This window comes from Athene cunicularia (genome assembly GCF_003259725.1).
Source record: "Athene cunicularia isolate RWA chromosome 5 unlocalized genomic scaffold, athCun1 chr5_part1, whole genome shotgun sequence".
NCBI lineage: Eukaryota > Metazoa > Chordata > Aves > Strigiformes > Strigidae > Athene > Athene cunicularia.
This window is the reverse complement of record NW_020799101.1, coordinates 36,812,599-36,833,849: the sequence shown is the minus strand read 5'-3', so window position 1 is coordinate 36,833,849 and position 21,251 is coordinate 36,812,599. Positions and strand designations below refer to the sequence as shown.

At 41.8% G+C, this 21,251-nt stretch overlaps 1 protein-coding gene across 5 annotated transcripts in view; it reads right to left on the bottom strand.

The window, feature by feature from the left end:
- Positions 1–21,251, bottom strand: part of RAD51B (RAD51 paralog B) — a 451,378-nt gene that overhangs the window by 8,286 nt on the left and 421,841 nt on the right. The window lies entirely within an intron of this gene.

The following is a 21,251-nucleotide window of genomic DNA, read 5'->3' as shown; positions in this document are numbered from 1 at the left end:
TTCTCTTCCGATCTCTGCAGCTGACCCACCGAGAGAAGCTCCATCATAGCACCGCAGCTGAGGCTGAGGTAGCTGAGGGAGACCTCAGCTGCCAGAAGGACTCTGCAGAACAGACAGTTCATACCTAGGCCAACTCCTATTGTTCTGTATCAAAGTTTTGAAGAAAGTCAATAAAGCTGAAAGGAGGGGGGTGAAAGGCAGGGTATTGCACTGCAAGAGGCCATGACATTATTAATATCAACAAAAGTGATACTGTAGAGAAACACAAGGCTTACACAGCTTGTCAGGGGAAGCTGTGACTCAGTTCTCCTTCTCCCCTCTAGCCCTGTTTGTTAACTATGAAAAGCAACTACGCAAGAAGAGAGTTGCTCATAGAGCTGTCTTGGTGTAACTATACTGACAGCGATGATAACCCTAACGCAGGTAGAACAAACCCCACTTTTTCCAATACACCTTTGATGAATTCCTCAAGGGAAATACGCTATACTGACAAAAGCACCTCTAAGTTTAAAACAGCTTTGGTATTTACTGCAAGACACCTACAGCATTGTTTAAAATTATATCCCTACCCAACTATATTTAATTTTAATGTAGAGCTGTCTTGACAACCCAGGAAATGTGCAGAAAATCCTTCTGTGAATTTACTGGGAGAGCCTAAAGAATCAGTGCAGTTGTCTATCCTTCATCTAGCTTTGGGAGAGGGCTAGCAAGAAATGTATCTGAGACTTGTTTCAATAGAAAGCTAGGAAAGGGAGTAGGTGAGCAAATTCTTCCAAAGAAACAGCTCTTGACCGGCCTTTGGGAACTTTATATTCTTATCCTATTAAAAGAAACAAACAAATAACAAATAACACCCCCAGCCCAAATCCAAAAGCCCAGTCTCTCAGCAAGGGAACAGAAAACACTGTCTTCAGGAAGAATTTAGGCATTCCATAGTCATGATGTACTAGGCTTATAAACATTATAATTCTTAATGCATCAAAGATAATGTAAAAGATTTTCATAGTGTCATATTAGCCAACTACATTCCTGAGCCTGAGATTACCCAGTAAATATGCATTTTCAATATGCTATCTCTTTTTGCTCACTTGTTTGTTTCTGTTAAACCATGATATTAAAAAAAAAAAAAAATCACAGGAATTTTGGAAGTCTGTTTAACACCACTGCTTTTTGAGCAGCATCACTCAGAAATTCCAGGCCTAATAAGTCTCAGATTTTGTAAAGCAGCTGGCCATACGTTTCAACTCCAGGATACTATAGCTTTTTTCTGGTCTTTCAGTATGTTTCATTTTCCACCAACCAGGGTTTGTATAGGAATCTTAGTGGCAAGTTTAGCTGAAGAATGATACCACCCATCCATAATGACAAGTTACAAAGCTTAACATAGATTTTCAGCACTGTTTTTCTAGAATAACTGCTAGTTATTAATAGGTATTGAACATCTCCCATTGATGTTCTGCGGAATAGCATTACCCAGTTGTATCCTTAACTGAAGTAGGCTGATGCTATGTAAAGCTACTTAGATTTCTATAGAGGGTCTGATTCAGTCTTTTTTATTTTCTCTGAGTGATTCAACTGGTGGAACTGGCCTAAATATTATAGGCAAGCACCTGTAACCCTTTCATGGGGCTAGAAGGCTATTTGTAGTGTATGTATGCAAATCAACTTCAGTTTGAGATAGTCTGGGAGAAGTTTGAGGGGGATTTCCCTGCTTTATGTAATCCATTGTTGCTTCTTAGCTTCCTCTATTCACACGGCCAGGAGGCATAAGCATGACACCGCTGGTAATTTCTCAAACTCAATCTGAAAGTGAACACAATGTGCTCACTGACAGCAGTCTTGCAGGATTTTGGTAAATCCTCAGATGCTGGCTCAATGATATCTGGAATAAAGGAGGCCTGAAGGAGCAGTGTGGGGAATAACTCAGATGGTAAAGACTTCATTGACTGGGGTGCTTTGAAAGATGTCAGCAGCCAGGAAGATGATCTATCTGCTGTCCCTCGGATATAACTCTGGCCTACCCATAGCTCTAATTTTACATTTCTTGATCAGTTCAGAGTGCTGCACCTTGTGCATATGTGCTGTCAGTTCAGTGTGGGGCAGTTACCAGACCCCTGCAGACTGAACTGCAAGCATACAGCTGTGGCTGCCTTCCCTGGCCATTCCCACAGGGAGGTGAGGAACAAAACTTGTCTTACCATGTGCTCAGGTGGATCTAGTCCCAGTGAAGATACTGAAAAGACAGGCCAGACAAAAGATTTAAGGCAGAGAGGAGAAACATCCTGCTTTCTAGCAGCCCACAGAGAGCTCTGTGCTGCTATGGCCAGATTGCTTCTGATACCCAGGTGAGCCTGTTCAGTGCTAGGATGGGTATGGCTCTCTACCCAGTGCATCGTGCTGTACAGATTGAGCTGTTACTGTTCCAAATTGGAAGATTTATAATTCAGCAACTATCCGGATTCTGAGAAACACACTTACTGAAAACCACAGCTAAGGGAAATATGACAGGTGAAGTAAGCATGGTGGCACTGAGGAGGAAGGAAACCTCTCTGCAGTGCACTGATAAGAATGCACTTGATATATACTGTGCTCAATCTGGACAATCTGCAACTGGGAAAACACAGGCTAGCTGAAGGAAATTCAGCTTGGAGCCCTAGGGACTGAATCAGTCTGTTAAAATGCTTTGTTGATCTTATTTATCAGTACTTAATTAGGATGCTTAACCAACATATTGGAAAGATAGTAACTTAAATATTCAACAAGCTGACCTTTCAGTTACAATATGACAATGCTGAATAAAGTTCATGAAGAGCTTGTCCTTCCTAGGTACTCCAACAAAGTCAAAGGGAACTGGACTGGACCAAAAAAAAAAAAAAAAAAAAAAGAAGTAGGGCACTATTGTGGAGACCTGGTTAAAAATCCAAGTCCTGCCATGGGCTCATTGAATGATCCTGGGTAAGTTGTTTCCTGCTCTGTGCTTCAGTTTTTCCTATCTGAAAAAGAGTACAACTATGTTGATCTTCCTTGTAAATTGCTAAGATGAATAGCTAGAAAAGCAATAATACATTATTAATTACTTATTATTTCTGAGGAAAAAAAAAGCAAAGAGAAGAAGCCATCAATCTTTCAGCATTTTCCTGGTCCTCATAGAAAGTGCCACATAACGTGGATTTCACACAACAGAAAATTTTGGTGAGCCATCTTTAAGAAGAAATAGTGGGTGCACAATTTAAAGAAAGTTAAAAGCAGGCAGACACTCAGGAAAACGCTCCAGATGGTGAAATGAGTTAGGCTGAAGAGCAGGCTCCCACAGGAAGCGGTGAAACCCCCATTGTTTGAGACACTTGAAACTGAATTCTTCAAAGTAGTGGTTTATATAATACAAGGAACTGTTCTGCGCTGCCTCAAAAAGTAGTTGCACTGGGATGACCTGCAAGAGCTACACTGACCACTTCTCCAGTTTTAAGAGGATTCTTGCCACTCTAACTATGAAGAGCTGTAGACTCTCTTTTTATCAGTATATTACCTGGGGAATATCTACTGGGGAGTAGCTACATTGTGTTTTTGCAGGGGACAGATTCAGCATCCCTCAACAGATCTTTCATGTTCCTAGTTCCGAGATCTGAACTTTGTATGTCCAAGAGGGGAAAAAAATCCCCCTATTCTGTGTTTGAGAACTACAGTGTGCATCCTACAGACAGACCATTTATTTCCCGTATTGCACTCTAATGAAAAACTGGGTGGCTTGAGTTTTACAAGCAGTGGTTTGCAGAAGAAATACCATGATTTTAATGGGAACCAAATGAGCGATCATTACGTAAATGGCATTATGAGACACAGAACTAATGTTGAAACGTTAAATACTCTGGGTCAAACTCACCAAAATGGGAACTGGCAGCAGTGTGCTGGAACATTGGGGTTTCTCCATGCACAGATAGTACTGCAAACATTTCCCAATGCTGCTAATGCTGGTTCAGCTCCTCTGGAGGTAGCTGTGGAGGGAGTCTGACTGCTTCTGTTGTTACTGGCTCTTAAAATCTTAAGACCTTCTCTGAAATCCAAATTTAGAGCTTTGGGCCAATTTTATTGATACAACTTCGTTTACTGGTTGGAGCAGGTAGAGGAAGAAAAATTTTTAAAAGGAACTTAGAATTAGAGTTTTAATATCTTCATTTCCTCTTGGTCTCATACCTGCTGGTATAGAAAAAAAGAGGTGGATTGATTCAGATGGCATATGTGCACTAGTGACCCTGTCTTACTTTATTTGCTTGGGCAGGATGGGCACGGAGAGCTCCTGATCCCCTCTCAGCCCCTCAGGCAGGAGCACTGGGCCCTGGAGCAGCCGGACTGTGCACCCCAGCACGCCTCGCCTGCTGCCTCTGCGCAGGAGGGCTGGCACTGCCGGCACGCTGCCCCCGGCCCTGGCCAGAGATGCAGCAATTTCCTCAGGAATGAATCACGAACGAAAAAACAAAGAAGAGCTATTTAAGAAGGTTTTTTTTTTTTCCCCCCGCAACTGTCCTGTCCAGTATCATATTCCTGACAGTTTATTCTTCAAGAATTTAGTCATCTAAGGTTTCAGTGACTCATGTGATGAACCTTCTACCGATTTCCTGGAAAGAGTCCTGCGCGATCCTCTGCACCTCCCTGCCATTTTCCTCGAGGGTCTCATTCTCACTACATTTTCATATGTTTCAGCTTTCCTCCAGTTTTGAGGTGGAGGAGGGAGGCAAAAATATCCCAAGTGCACACAAATTTTCAGTGTAACCAGAAAGTGGCGTGGTGAAAGAAACATCTGGAAAACAAAGACAGGCACTGAACCGGAGACTCTCTTTTGGAAGTAGCTGCCTCTTGGACTGAAAGCTGGTTAGAAGAAAAGGAGCTGCTGTAGAAGAGCTGTGTGGTACAATATGGTCATGAATTTACCAGGGTCGTACCCTGTAAAACGAAGATGAAAAAGATTTGAAGGCTCTCTCAGATCATTGCCCGGGTGGCTGTGACTCACCCTGGGCAAATGCCACTGATGACAAGTACCCTGACACAAACTATTGAATGAACCGGGCTGGATGGGAACCAAAGTAACCATTTTACATACTTGGGCCAATCTGAAAGACACTTCTGTGCAGAAAACAACTGCTTCCTTTTCCTAATGAAAAAGAAAGTTCAAAAGCTGCTCACAGTCAGCTTGAAGGATACTTCAAGCAACCTCTGATCTAAGCAGGGTTGTGCTATGCCTACAGCAGACGGCTGCCTGGACATCAGCAATGCCCAGACCGTACCTCCTAGCCCATACAGAAGTGCCACCTGTGCATATTTACGTTACAGTAAAGATGGGGAGGGGGGTGTCTAACGTTCTCCTTAAAATATTCAGAAATGAGTGTGAGTGTGAGCCCATCAGCATTACTACAGAAGTGCGATACAGCTCAGTGACAGTGTTGGTGCATGTTTACAGGCCTTCTATGCCTAAATCAGCAGACTAAGCATCTTGGCTTACCCGAACTTGCAGTAGGTCTATAGTTAAAGAATTTGCAGATCTGTCTGATGGAGACAGGGCCAACATGTTCAGCATTCTTAGAGGATGATTTCAATGCTCAGTTACACCAGTATAACTGGCATGTATACTGGCATATATATATATACACACATACATACACACATACGTATACATGTCAGTATATATACACTGACATGCATCACAAGCCTGTTCCCTTTGAAGGGATAGGGTGTCAGGTCAAAGTTGGCCCGACATTCTTTTTATTAAAAAAAAAAATAAACTTCTATAAGACCCGATTCCAACAGAAATGTTTCCATGATTTATTTTAAGAAGGGAACATTCCCCTGCAGTGCTCACCGCAACCCAAACATTGCAGCACTGTGTAAGAGCATGAGAATTGGAGAGGAAACTGAAGAATCTATTTTCACTGCTCCAGAAGAGGAATACAAAAAGTAAACAAACGGCAAAAGCAGTGACAAATAAATTGGATTTCAGTGGTGGCTGCAGGGTTATCTATAGTATAGCTAAGGAGAGCAGACTTGAAGCATGCATGCTTTTCTAGTGATTTCTACAAGATGTGTGACTAGGTGTCAGATGGGGACTCGTGGGAGCTATCTACACTGTAAGAAACATTTATTTTTCTTTGGTTGATCCTTCCTGCTCCTTACACCTTCCCTTTCACATTTGGGAAACGGAATAGCAGACTAGAAGGAATTGCCTCGCTGTTTTCAAAGCTAGAAAATAATTTGAAGTTTGGTCAAGTTATCCAGGGAACAAATCTCTCATTTGTGGGAGAGCTCTCAGATGCCTGAAAGTAATGGGAAAAGTCTTTCCTCTAGATATCTGGAGCCTTCTATTCTACAGAAAGGGGGACCTGCCTTCAGTGCTACTGCTTGTTTCTTTGCTCAAGTTTGCAAAAAGCAGCAAGTACTAGGAGAAGAAAAAAAAGGGGTGTATGGAGACAGAAAGAACTACTGAGTGAGCACATGCCTTCCTGACCAACCCACCAACTGCATGCACGTACACATGCACGCAGACATGCATACACAGCACACAGCTCCTCAGTCTGAAAGGTCTGTGAACCAAGGAGAGAGGAAAAAAAATGAGTGAAGCCTGTTCAAAATAGACTGTAAAGGCCGATCCTGTGGCAGATTAGTGATTTCACAAAAAAGTTTTTGGAAGCCGTAAACAGGAAATGGTTAAGTAAAAGCAGGTGGAGCATGCTGACTGCAGGAACAACGCAGGAAATAGCTGAACGTCTGAATGGATGCAAAAAAAATGTTCTTCTGCTCAGTCCTTGGCAGTTGCAATACGCCCGCTCCTCCTTCTCCTGGTCCTCCTTTGCTACCCTTATCTCCCCAAGCTACAAAGTCTTGCAGTCTGCAAACACCTTTTGTTTGAGTAATCTGCTCTCCTTGAAACTGGGAACCAGCACGGGAGAGTTGGGAGGTTCTGCCTGGAAGGCAAAAGACAAGAGGGACTCACCTACTACGAAAAGGATGAGCCAAAAGTACCCAGCAGTACCCAGTGCCTGCCAGGTCTGAGGAGCCAGAAGAGTGTCTCTGGCTACTGCCCCAGGTGATGCAGTCTCAAGTGTATTTAGCATAATAGACAACTGGAGAAACATTATTCTTATTGCCCTTTCCATTCTAGGGGGCTCCCAAAGTGCTTAGCTGTAGGAATTATTCTCCATCTCTACTGAAACACAGTCCCTTCTGGGGCAGAGCACTGCAGCTGTTTAATAGCTCACAGCAACATCACACAAGCAGATGGAAAAGAAAGCGAAATGTGTAAGAAGCATTCTTTCCACTTTCCTTCTAAGCCTTCCTTTCTCTCCTCTTTGTCCACAGCAATTTGTGCCAATTCCAGACAACTCCAGATGTGTGTCTTTCCCACCAGTATCTGCAGAGACTTGGCTCTGGAGATGGGGATCTGCTTGCCAACATACTGCCTCCCAGTGCTTTCAGCCCCAAGGGTCGAGTTCCTGCTGCCACACTCTCATCCCTGGCTGTGCTGCCAGACATGCTGCGGGATTGGAGGGCAGACAGGCCGGTAAGAAACATGCTGCTTTCTTCTAGATGAGTATAGCGTTGATGTAAGATTGTTTAACACAGACAAGACACTCTTGCCTTAAAAGTGTACTAAACAGTCATATTAAAGCCCCGAGGAAAACTAAGAAAGGAGCACATAGCTTAGTTTGAATTATTTTGACCTTGTTGACATTTTAAGTATTAGATGGTAAAGCTATGTTGGCAAACTCTAAGGTATTTCTCCTGCTCTCCTATATTTAAATTGAAAAAAAATCTGTTTTTGCTTACATTCTGTGCAAAGAAAACACTAATGGCAAATGGGCTTCTACGGAGTTACAACTGCACTAACAAAAAGGTTTTTCTGGTAAAAAAATCTTGCAAAGAGATCTTGCTCTTTTTTGACATTGCTATTTTGGCAAAACTTAACATATGTTATTGGGAGTTCAAACTTATGCTGCCTGTTCCACATCTTTTAAAACAAAGAGTTATTATATACAATCTAACACTTTTAAAATTCAAACTCTTAATCCTACTCTAGATAGGGCCTTTGGGAGTAACATTCAAACTCACTGTGCCCAGTCTCCAATATCCCACATGGCTGCCCAGGCCATACCTTCCCTTCCCAGGGGTGTCCTGAGAACAGTCGTGACCAGAGCCCGGCACACCGCACCGCTGCTCCCATCGGAGGAGGGAGGGGGCACTGCCAGGGCACAGGTTGGTGCGGCCCCTTCTGCAAGTGCCATCACACTCATCTAAAATGCCATGGGGTGTAAGTGCACAGAGAGGATATGTCTATCAACTTCAGGTGGATGGCAGGACAGCTTCAGGGAGTTAAACCTTGGCACTGACCTTTGGGAAAAAACAGCCTGTGATTCATATGAATCTAAGTAACTGGGAGGAAATAATTGGAATGAGCTGAACAAAAATAAACAGGTGTCTCTTTCCTGCTCTTTTCACAGTTTCTGCTTCCTTGCACCCTCACCCACACTTTTTGTACACTTAGGTTGTTGAGAAAAACGGCAGGAATGAGGTTCCTGGTGTAATTACAGTTTGCTGAGAAAATCGCAGCCCGCAGCAGTAATTCCTTTAGTGCTAGAGACAAATGAAGCTGAGGTCTAATCACAGTCTTCCCACTAACCAGGCCCTGAGTCTAATCTGTCATCAGCTGAGAGGCCGCTGGCTCCCACTGTGTGTGTGAACCCGAGCTGCTCAGCTCGTTCCTCTCCCCTTGTCCAGAGCCAGGCAGTGCCAGAGGGAGGGTATGTTTCCATTCACTCCTTGCCCTCAGCTACAGCGATACTACAACTTCAATGTGCTGCTTATCTCTCCTCCACGGCTGTATCAAGGCCACTCAAAGCCTCACTGCAAAGAGCTCGAGTGGTTGTTTTCAACTTACAATGCCGCACAGTGACTGTGGTTCAAAAATACAATATAAGCTGAGATAAGCTGAAGGAGAGGCTTAATGAAACTGGCCTGTAGCTAAGTCCTCCTTCCAAAATATATGGCATTTTCTGCTTATTAAGAGGACAAGACTGCACTCAGTGATGGATCATATAACCCCCCTATGTTAACAACAACAAAACCCGAAAGACTATGAGTGCTGATGATCGCAGAAGTAGGAAGAAGAGGGAGAAGCAGAATTGGGTATATCGATAAAAGAGCTGGGAGAAAGCATACATGTAAGGAGAGAGTGAACAACTATCTCCTACGTGTTATACACAGCTGTCATTGCCACAAATGTTTTGTATCTGACATTCAAAGACCCATAGGGCCACGTCTCTGAACTTCTCTGTGCTGGTGAAAGAAACTTGAAAAACAACAGACCTCACTGCTCAGGAGTGCCCCTGTGCAGGCAAAAGTCACCGTGGTACTAGATTAACATCTTTAGATTGGATTCTGGTCATAGAAGGAAATTGGCTGAAGAAGTCTATTTCAAAGACATGTTACTGTAGCATGAGTGACCTGGTGAGAACTGGGACAGTCCTTAAGCTGGTACCCACTTTATAGCAGTGTAGTTAACGGGTGCCCTGAAGTAGCAGGGGAGACGCTAGGTTTGGGAGGTGTAGACTGAACAGCTGCACTTTGAGTAAGTAGCTCTTAAGAAAGGCATAAGGGAACAGAGTAGGTCATCATTTCTGGTCAGAGGCAAAAGCATATTAAACTAGCTGACTTTCTGTAGCAGCCTGTGGCCAACTCAATTTCTTCATGCTCAGCTTTTTCTGAATCTGCACATGGTAGCTGGGCACACACGATAATACTTACCAGATCCCTGCAGTAAAGGCGTGCACGGCAGCTTCTCAGCCACTGACAGACCGAGAGGAACAAAAACTGTAGCACGATGTCTCAGAGAGGGGGAAGGAGTGACTCATACAGGAAGAAAAACAAAGCAAAGATGAACTTAGAGCATAAGAGTCAGACCGTTGGCTGTAAATCAGTTTTCTTGCACTCAGAAGGGTGGGTATTAGAGTGAGAGGAGTTGTACTTGACAGTAATGGAAGTCCAAGGAAGTTTGATTAAGATTAAATGGCAGTCACAGGCCAACACAGAAAAGAGGCCTTAAGGCGAAAATCAAAGACAGGAAGTGACTAAGTAGGTCAGAAGCTGTGGGTAGTGAGCTGAATAGATTAAGTGGGACTTGGAGCAACTAAGTTAGCTCTGCTAATGACAAGTGATAACACTTACAATGTCACTAAGTTTAACAAATCTGACTCTGAAATCACCTTCAAGGCCTTGATAGCAAATCAGAGATTGCTGACTTCTAATAGTATCTACATCAGTGCAGATACAGTATGTGTTTTAACAAGAGATCAGTTTTACAGTCACTTTTTGACCCTGCCAAGCTTCCTGTAAATAGTGTGCTGTTTTGTCTGAGCAGGATTTCTTCTTAAGGAGCTAGAAAAATGAACTGACTAATAGGAACTGTGAGACTCTGAGAAGGGCCACTACTGCAGGTTGAAAAGACAGATGCAATGGAGAAACTTCTTTCTACCCCCAAATTCAATAAGTCTTTGATTCAACAGCTTTGTTCACATCCAGGGCAGCCGGAAGAGAGCAGTCACCTTGTATTTTTGTACCTGATGAGAAAACCCCAGATTGTATGTGTGCACTGGGACAGTTCAATGTGTGTCTATTCCAACTTCAAAGAGGCTTTCAATGCTCTTTCAGATGTAGGGTGTGAGGAAGGGTGAGAACTGCTAAAGCTAGCCCCATCCTCATTAAATCTTTGCCCTCTCTGGAGCAAGCATGCAAGTGGAGAGAATAGAAGATATGCATGAGCAACTGAGCATCTGTGATCTCATGACCTTTGACTGTTGTATTATGGGAAATGTATTCTCCGGTTGCTATGCTTTTCTATTTCATTTGTATTTTCCTTCAGTGACTCCCTTGTATTTTCTTTGGTGCTCCTGTGTAGTGGTTTCAAGGAACCAACAGATATCTCCAAGTTAAGCATGCATACAATAGCCTTAATTAAATGTTTGTGAGTATCCCACAGTAATGCAAGGGAAAGGGAAAGCAAACAGTTTTGTACTCACTTGTACCTATCCCTTCTGAGCTCTGGCTTGGGTGGAGGCATCTGCACTACTGCCCTTTAAGTCCATTTCTAACCTATTGTGAAATCAAGGCCATTGGGTCCTGCAGCTCTGCATGTAAGTACTTTGGGCATTTCACTCCCATTAAAAAAGCTACAGATCACCTGTGAAAGGTACAATGCTGAAACCTTTGAGACTGGGCTAGAAGAAAGAAAAAATAAATTAGGGTAGACATTCTTTACTCCACATACAAAAACTGGAGAATACATTAAAAATACCCTCAACCTTTTCTTAAAATATACTAAGATGATATAGGAAGAGCAGCATAAAAGCAAAGGTTTTGATCTTCTTCAATATTCTGAAATTAAACTTTTCTGTTGTCTGTGACATTGGCACAATCTTGGTCTTGGTACCACCATCCACAATCAGTTACCTTTTATTATTCTTTTAAATGGGGATCTTTGCTTCTTTTACAAGTAGTTAACTACATCATTCTATATGTACAGAAGAAAGCTGCAAAGGATTTATGTTTTCATTTCAGGCATTTAAAATAAATATACATGAGGGAAATGAAATTTGGAAGGGGAACTTTCATCATGCAAAGCTGGAGAAATAAGAAACAGGATGCAAAGTTTATCAGTCAGTTCTTTAAGTCAAATACATCACAATTTTACAGCACAAAGTGAATTTGTTTAGAGGAAGAATCTTGAATCTTTGTCTCTCTTGTATGATACAGAAGAGTTAACAGTATCTGCAAGGGTAACTATGAGGCCTGACACTAGTGATTTTTGCTGATACCCAATACTGGTATAAAATACTTGTCTTGAGTTTTTCAATGACTGACATAATTATTTCAAAGTTGACACAAGCTAATTTGAAAACGCTTTGGCCTTGCTGTACATAATTTACTGCAAATCCAACCACTTGTTCTCAGTGACTCCCAGAGATCACATACATCAGAAAAGAGTAACTGTAAGACTGGAAAGAAAAAATGAAGTCCAGTTTGATGAGAGAATAAAGAAACCATGCTTCTAACCTTGATCTTGGCTACTTCTCTGCCCTGAGACCAGAGATATCGCCGCTTTTTGCAGTCTGACAGACTGGATTTGGGCAGGGGTTGCGCTGAGCAGGGGCTGGCCTAGCTTTGCTGGAGATTGAGCCACAGTGACTTTTCAGGCAGGAACAGAAAGCATGGGTTGTTTCCCTCACGTAGCAAGGCACAAACGACAGCAGGGTTGTCTGAGAAGACTGCGAACTGCTGACACTAGTAACAGGAACTGGCAGCTGCAAAGGAGAGTAGGAGTGGGATGAAAAGCAGTCTTACAAAGCAAAGGAGGAAAGGAGAAAGCCAGGGAAGACCTAAAATTGGAGCAGCTAACAAATGCTTATAGAGACTTCTTCTTTCCTCAAAGTTCTGATCCTGATCACATTCAGGCCAACATAAAGATTCCTACAAGGATGTTTAAGATACTTTTAATGAAGATTTTTACCCTTGGGCCCTCTCTTAATCATCTTCACAAGATGCTTCTTAAAAATACACCTGGTTTTGGTGATGGCTGGGAGTCAGGAAGGTTTATTCTCACAGGTGTGTGAAGAAGAAGTTGGATCTACATGTCTCCCTTCTCCTTCACCTCTGCCATGTCTGACTAATGCCTGTATTCCAGCCCATCCGTTCTGAATGCCCAGTACAGCGACTACAGCAAGGATGGAGTGCAATGGTGCGCAGAGGGCACACAGACTGGTCTTTTTTGGGTTTCCTGCTCTGATTATAGAGGGCTTTGATTTTTGCTCTCTGGCTTTCTGAATTATTTACTTAAGATGTCCTGGGCACTCTGCTCCATGTAAATGAGAGCTGTCATGTACTCATGTTTCTAAGCTCAACAGCTCCATCAGTTTCATTTTTATTCATTGTTTTAGACTTTTCTGTATGTAATTTATATTTTTTTTCTTAGAATTGTTCGTATCTCACCTGTCAGTCTTCTAAATTAAATGACTGGCAGATTGACCATCTTCACTGCTGTTTCTCTATCTTCTACTAAATTGCAGTTGTGAAACTCTTGCATGAAAACCCAAGTTACTCTTTTGCTACCCATCCTATCAGGTACTCCATGGACTATTTCTGTCCTTTTCCTCTAGTAGTGACAGCTGATTTATATCACTAAGGTTAAAGACAGGAAAATCGATGCCTGACTTTCTCCCAGGGGGATGAGTTCTTATCGATGGCAGTTAGTTAGCTATTTTAACTATACAGGTACCAAAAATACCCAGCCCATCTCCGCGACACTAACTATGGCTCATGAGGATGATGATGACGCAATAAACTTAGGCCCTGGGCAACCATAAGTACATTTAGATTTCTCTAGTTCTTCATGTTCTACTTCCCTTTAGTTCCTTTAGTAAATTGTAACTACTTTGATTCTCCAAATACATGAGGAACTTGAAGCTAAAGCTCAAAGTTCAGTGCAACCCCTTAACTCTGTGACCTAAACAGTGCAATTTACTGAAAAATCCTCCCCCAAATTTTCTGCTTCCTTGGGATAAGGAGGGGAAGTGAAAGAGGAGAAAACAGTGATTAGTTATTTCTTTACAACTTCTTTTTACTATCTAGTTCTAAAGTAGGGTTTTTTCCCAAGAAAAGTCAGAAAAGACAGAAAAGCAGCTGCAAGCGTAGCGGAGCTATGTGTGCACTATGACTGCAATGTTCATGCTGCCTGTCACTGTGTCGAGTCCCCAAACAGACTAGGAAACAAGAAGACAGGAAAGTTGACAAATGAGAGTACACTCTGTGGGGAGCTGGTAAAACAGCAAAATCACAGGGTAGGAAGGAGAATTCAAAACTTAATCCCAGGTGTAATACCTCAGAGGCCAGATGCATGTTGTGAGAGGTGTCGTTCATCTAATATTGATGTTTTGGTTTTGCTCCGTGAACTCCTAGGTAGGTCTTAGCCAGTGAATGCTGCATTCTCTGTAAATGCCTTGCATGGCCTGTTGTTGCCTTTCCAAGTTTCTTATTCAATAGCACATTTTTTCCTTGTTTTTAAATGCTTGCTGGAGTCTGTAGATGAGGAGTTTTTAACCTAACAATAAACCACCTGCATTTTATTAAGACTTGGGACTTAAGTTCCACCTCCCTCAAATTTACTGGTGTTGCCATTAGTTAGATTAACCCTTTCACAGACAGTTTTTGCTCTGAAGATGAAGTTATATGTCTGCTATATATAACCCAATTCCACAGTCCTACACTGTATTTGGAGGAAAGGAAAACCAACTCTGACACAGACCCAGTGCTGACTGGCAAGGCTGACTGGCAGAACCCCTAAACACAGCTGCAAAGTCTACAGCCTCCCTAGCACAACAGCCCTGCAACAACATAACCACTGGCAACATAAACCTTAAAACTAAAATGCTTTACCAGCCACTCTTGTTTCAAGAGGGAGATTTTTGAGTTGTATCATAGAAACTTCATTCAACTACATGGGAAAATTTGTTATTATTCCTGTTTCTTCCCTCTTCTGTCTCATTCCACTGTCTTAAATGAGAAGTGGAGCAGCACTATACAGTGATTTTTGTGCCTGGACCTCCAAGTGTGTTATTATCCCTATATTAAATTAGAAAAATGGCCTAAATTCATGTAGCCTTTTAGTAGAAGGGCTGATAAATTCAGCTGCCAATATACTGAGCAGCTGCCCTGCTCCTCACTTATTTCAGCTTTTTGATAATCAATTATTTGCTAAGTCCCCTTCACACACATCACAGAAGCACTGCACTGCAAAGAGCAACAACTGCTAGTTATTTTACCAAATATGACCAGTTTACTGAAGACAGGAGAGAGTAACTTAATGCACCTAGTCAGGGACTAAGGCTCTGTACTCCATGAGTTCTGGTTCCATCTCTGTTGCTATCTATGTGTTTATGGGCACGTAACTTTAGTTTTTTATGACTCAGCTTCCCATCTATGCACGAGAGAGAGTAATTCTTAACAGCCAACAGGTGAATCAAGAGGTCATAGACTTCTGAGGTTATTTTAGGTTAGTCATTCATCTTAGGGCTTTATTGGCACACCTATACAGGGATAATTGTACTAATATGTGTGGACAGAAGAGGTACATCAAATGTTCAGAGGTTTGGAAATACTCAGATACCATGGCTACATAGCCATACAGATTCCTAGGATAACCAGATAGGTAAATAGAGAAATATTAGTTACCCTAATACTTGACAGATATAATTCATTCTATAGGTCATTATTATTTATTATATAGTCTGATGTATTAAATACTGGTGTGATTTTTACTAAAACATCCCTACAACACTAGCATAGGAAATATTATCACATACTGTGGTACTCATAAAAGGAAATGCACGGTTTATACTGCTCTTGTAAACAAATAATGTCCATTCATTCATACATACCAGTATATGATTTCAAAACTGTGTATATACAAATAATCATTGGAAATGTCCTTTATAAATACACATCACAGCAGAGCTAGTTTTAGGTACATAAAACCATAGTTATTGCATAGAATGTAGCAGTGAAAGTTCTCTGGTGTGAGAGTAGCACACAGCCCCTGTGACCCACTGCTAGCTCTGACCACAGAATCACAGAATTGTCTAGGTTGGAAAAGACCTTGAAGATCATCCAGTCCAACCCTTAACCTAACACTGACAGTTCCCAACTCCACCAGATCCCTCAGCGCTAAGTCGACCCAACTCTTAAACACCTCCAGGGATGGGGACTCCACCACCTCCCTGGGCAGCCCATTCCAACCCCTAACAACCTGTTCTGTAAAGAAATGCTTCCTGATATCCAGTCTAAACATTCCCTTGTGCAACTTGAGGCCATTCCCTCTTGTCCTATCGCTTGTTACTTGGTTAAAGAGACCCATCCCCAGCTCTCTGCACCCTCCTTTCAAGTAGCTGTAGAGGGCGATGAGGTCTCCCCTCAGCCTCCTCTTCTCCAGACTAAACCCCCCCAGTTCCCTCATAAACCATGGAGTGTACACTTGTGTGCCTGTTGAGGAGTACAGCTTGCCTCGCCTGCCATTTGGAAAGACAAAGGGTGAACATAATTCATAATGATAATCTGGAGCAGAATTTTTCATATTTGAGTCATGACTCACAAGATTCTTACTCTTCCATTCAGTGTAAATATGCATAAACAATCATTCTGAATAGCTTTTAAAAACATATGTAAACAGCTTTACAAAGTCTCTCTTAAACCAAATTGGGGTAAATCTCACATTTGTTTGAGTTTCCACCTTTCAACTAGCTTTAGGAAGCTGTGATTTACATTGCTGTGTAAATCACATCTGCTCATAAGATGTGGTTTTAAAACATTGCACATCTGTGGTATCAAATGTGTGCAAATTAGAGAATTATATGACATGACCAGTCACTTATATGCAAATGTAAGCTTCATTTTTTGTGCAGTATTTGAAGTCATGTTATTATGTAGCATAAACTACAATCATCTACTCTCTACTCAGATAGCAATCCAAACGGATTTGCAATCCCTTTGCAACCATTTTCACATAGCCATATAGTCAGGTAGCCCAGTCAGGAATGTAAGTTACAAACTGTTACGTGCCCTGAAGCATGCTTATGACCATTCTTTATAGGTGGCCTGGTCACCATACTCATTACTTTTGAGTAAATAAAAGGTGGGGTTTTATATTTTGGAGTTGTGTTTGTTGGTAAAAGAGGTATTTTCTTTGCAGCAATCTGGAAAAACAGAAGTTTTTCAGCTTTACTTTCACCATATATCTGTGGTTTCTTTTTGACGTTGGTACTAGATTGACCAGAGCCAGCATTTTATAATCCATGATCTAGAAGAGGGGATGTGATATAGTCAATCACTCATACAGTCTCTTCCAGCATTACGAAGGGGGTTGTTCCCTGTGACAGGTTTGCTGTAATTTTCTTCCTCTGAGTGTCTCAAGAAAGTGTCAGCAAGATTTTCCTTCTTATATTTCATAGTCTTGTTCTTATTTTCACCTCTTTTTTTATAATTTCTTTTAAAATCTATTAAGAATGTTCTGCCTTAAATTACAAGTTTACTTCTCTTCAATCTTGACTGTATTTTCCTTTAGACACATACTTCTACAAAGCTTTCATCAGAAGACCCAATATTACTTGTAAGCACCATTAATGAAGCATGACAAAATAATTATGCAGAAGCTATTATCATCTTTACTTTTCAAAATAAATTACAGATAAATTAATACATGACTTGATCAAGGTTGTACAGTGAATTAATGGTAGGAGCTTGAAGTGTAGTCTAGGAACATTGACACCCACACTCCTGCTGAAATTATATGCCCTGAAAACACCAGGACTGTCTCAGACCCACTCTGCACTACCAACATTCCTCTCATATGACTGAAGTGTTTTTAGGCTATGAAAATTAAAGAAAAAGAAAAATAATGTAAACCAATGTCTGATTCTACATTGTTTTCCCCTCCGACGCTAAAAGACTTTTTCTTGGTTTAATTTTTTCTTACAGTAGATATTGGCAGGCTGAAAGTTGAAATAAAATAGGAAAAAATAACAAGCATATTTTGAGTGATTACTCAACTGGGGTCCTTTGTGACAGGAAATGCAGCTGCGTGACTAATGGGCCTGACTTTCTCTTGGCTTCCTTCCCCCTTCAAAGATCTTGTTTACTGCCCCAGCCAAATTTTTTTTTTTTTTAAATTGCTAGAAGCTAGCAATTTTCCAGGAAAAAAAAAAAAGATCTTTGCAAGAGGCAAAGGCAGTAAATCTTACAAAGATCAAGGGCTGCAGAGCTCTTCCCCCATCTACTCCTTTTAGCCTTCCAGGCTCTTGAGTCACGTCATATCTTCCCCCGCTCCGCTCCGAACATGTGTCTAGCAGATCTTTCTGCTTTGGTGAGGGGGGGGAGTATACGAATCACATTTACAGCATCTAACCCTGGAATTCATAAAGGAAGGACTAATTCCATTAAGGAAACCAGGGGCCTCCTGAGCCTCTTGCATTTTGTCTTTTTTTTATTATTTTTCCTCGCTCTCTTTTTAAACAGCAGTTGTGTGCCCATACTCCATAATGACATGGCTGTTAAGTGTGAGCTATTGAGATCTGACACAGCATAGTCCCATTAGTAAGGGGCCATGGAGCTTTAAATGTTGTTTGCATTTGGCCTGCTTTGTAAGTCTGCTTTGTTGAGCTTCCTAGGTAACGGCAGATAGGCCAGGGCATGAACCTCCCTTGAACTGGAAGGAAAGAGGAACCATGCATCCTTCATAGCAGGACCTTAGCCCTATAACTCAGCTCAATGAAACCCCGAGTTCCCTCTCAGTAACAGGGGGTGTTGGGCACGTGGTTGGATAGAGCATCTAAACAAGCAGGGTCTTGTCATCCTTCGGAGGGTGTCAACAGGAGATACATACCCTGACGGAGAGCAGTACTGAGCCCTGTGGAGGGGCACGGTGGGCTAATGGAGGCGTCTGAGCTGGGAAGGGCTCTCAACACTATGTGCTTGATAAAGCAAACATGACATTCACTGGCCTGAAGGTAGGCGCTGGCACCGGAGCCTGTGTGCTGCCAGCAGCAGTGCCAGCACCAGCTGTGCCACAGAGGAAACAGGTAGAACTCCACACTAATAGTGGTGGGTTTATTCCTACAAGGGGGTTAGCAACTCAGTCAGACAGGTAAAGAGTAGCCTCTAAAATCATAATCTAAGAGATGTCGCAGCCATTCTTCAGCCTTCTCAAGAGGCCCTTCTCTTTGGAAAGCTGGGGGATCAAGTTATTGAAAAAGTGTTTGAGGGCTGCTCCACAATCTGCAACACTGGCATAATTCCCTGTGCCCTGTAGAGAGGCTAAAAAAGGAGGTGAATATATTCATTACCATAAACTGCACAGAGGAACCATCAGAATGGGTGTGCTAAAAAAAGAGATGAAACCTTTGCTTATGAATAGACCTAAAAGAATTGAATACATGTGTACAGAGGGATCATTTTCCACTACCTACAAGAGGAAAAATCTCTGGGGAAGTGGCTGATGCCAAATATTTTCTTATGCTTCATGTGTCAGCAGGGTCTGGCAGAAGCCCTTGAAAAACAGAGCACACATTTTGTGCAAATTGAGAATCACAATTTCTGGTGATTTGGATTGCTTCACCAAATTTGAGACGTTTCTCCAAAAATACAGCAGATGTTTGATGATGTACCAAGTTTTCAGCATTTACACAGATCAGATGATGTTAAGATCAGCAGAAAAAAATAACAGAATAACACAGTAAAAGACTTCAGAGCCGCCCTGAAAAAAGTAAGCTGGGCTAGACAGACAAAAATGTTAATTTTTCACAACAGCTATAAAATGCTGGGGAGAGACATTATCATAGCAAGCTATACATCAAGGTTACAGAGGACCTGGACTGGGTGCAGAAGTGGTGGGCACAAGGACTCATTGGAATGGGAGCTCTGTGGATGTAACTGGGCTGCATGACCTGTCAACCCCAGACAACTGCTATAAAAAGACAGGCAGCAGACTTTGAATACAAAGCTCAACAATTCCCGAGACTGAAGGAGGTTGTTAAAGAGGATGCGGTCCTGAGGTATCTTAACACTACACATGAGACTGAGTCGTCCCCGGAAGAGAACTAGTCTAATCCTCTTGCAGCTATATGGTCAAAACTGGAGGTCAGTAATTTCTGTGCAATGAATGCTAACAAAAGCTGAGTGTCAGTGCATTCAGACAGAGAAGAAGGATCTGGCATTTATCCATGAATGTAAAAAGTTTCCCGTCTTTTTTTTAAATGAGAAGCCAGTGTTATAACCCACTTACTATAGTCACCAAAATGGCCCAGCAAAGCCCCCTCTCCTCAAGAAAACAAGCATTTTCTTTTCCAGTTATGAATTTATGATTTGCAGATTGGGAGGGATTTGGTGGGTTCAAACTTAATCCCTAGAGCATTTGATGAAGAAGCAATGATGCAAAGTCCAGAGCTAGATTTTGTATGTGATGATTTGCTTAAATATTTTGCTTATGATGGGGATAAGATCCAGTGGAAAGTATATGTGCCTAGCACCTTAGAATATGCTCAGACTTGTTGCTGACTTCTTGTGAAGTATGACTAGTGTATCCTGGCTAGGAAAAATGATATAACCTCTCTTGATTGTTATTTCTACTTCCCTGAGGTAAGCTTACTCTAAGGTAGTACAACTAAACAGGTGGCAGGGTATATCAAGGCTATCACTACTACATATCCTTACCTGCTAAGGTAAACAAGGTCTGACAATGTCGCAGGAATAAATGCAAAATGTCTTCAGTAAATACAGATTTGGCTTTACCACTCTAGCTCCATTATTCCTAATCAACGAGTTGGTACGAAATAGTGCCAGAACAAATTGGTTACTACTCAGAAAAAGTGTGGCATTAGTCTGTGATCTGATTTTAGGTCTGTTATATCAAGGTGGAACTCATAAAGGAGGTAAGTGACATTTTGCTTGAGAAAAAAAAATTTGAAATATTTTCATTCTTGCAGTCTTTCAATTCCCTGCCATCTTCAAGGGTGTCATCAGAATCATTGGGGGTCTTGAAGGAGAATAAAGAGATAACGTCAAGGCACAAAAAACTCAGAATAACATGACCTGCCACCCTGACAACTGTGGCTGTGATGTTCCACTTCCAGAGACGTAAGCAACACTGCCCAGGCCTCGGGATTCACTGAGCACAGTTTATGTGATGCTGGTTGTAACTATTTGCAATTGCGTATTAGCACAACTTCTCTAAATTTTGTCTTGGAAAACTCTGTGACTTTAGGACCTCTGGCATTAACAACTGCCCTTTCCAGTCTGAGAATCTGAACAAGGTGCTGCAAAGTTCTCATTTTATTATGAACAGCTGGATGAAACCAGAGGCATAATAAAGCAAATCTTTCATAAGCAGCCTAAGTGCTGGATGCGCAATGAAGACAACTGCATTTCAGCCCAGAGGTGGCTACGTTTGAGCCACAGGGAAGTAATCCATTTATAAACAAACTTCTCAAGCACTTTGGGATGAAAACACTATACAGGATGAGTTTAATTATGTGTCAAACTCTCATTTGATGTTATTGTTTTCCTGAGTTTGCTATGTCAATCACACTGCAGTTCCTGCTGTCTTCACTCTGTGCTGGAACAGTAGTTCACTACATTCAAAAAAGCCAGCAGAATAAAAAAAAATTGTGATGGAA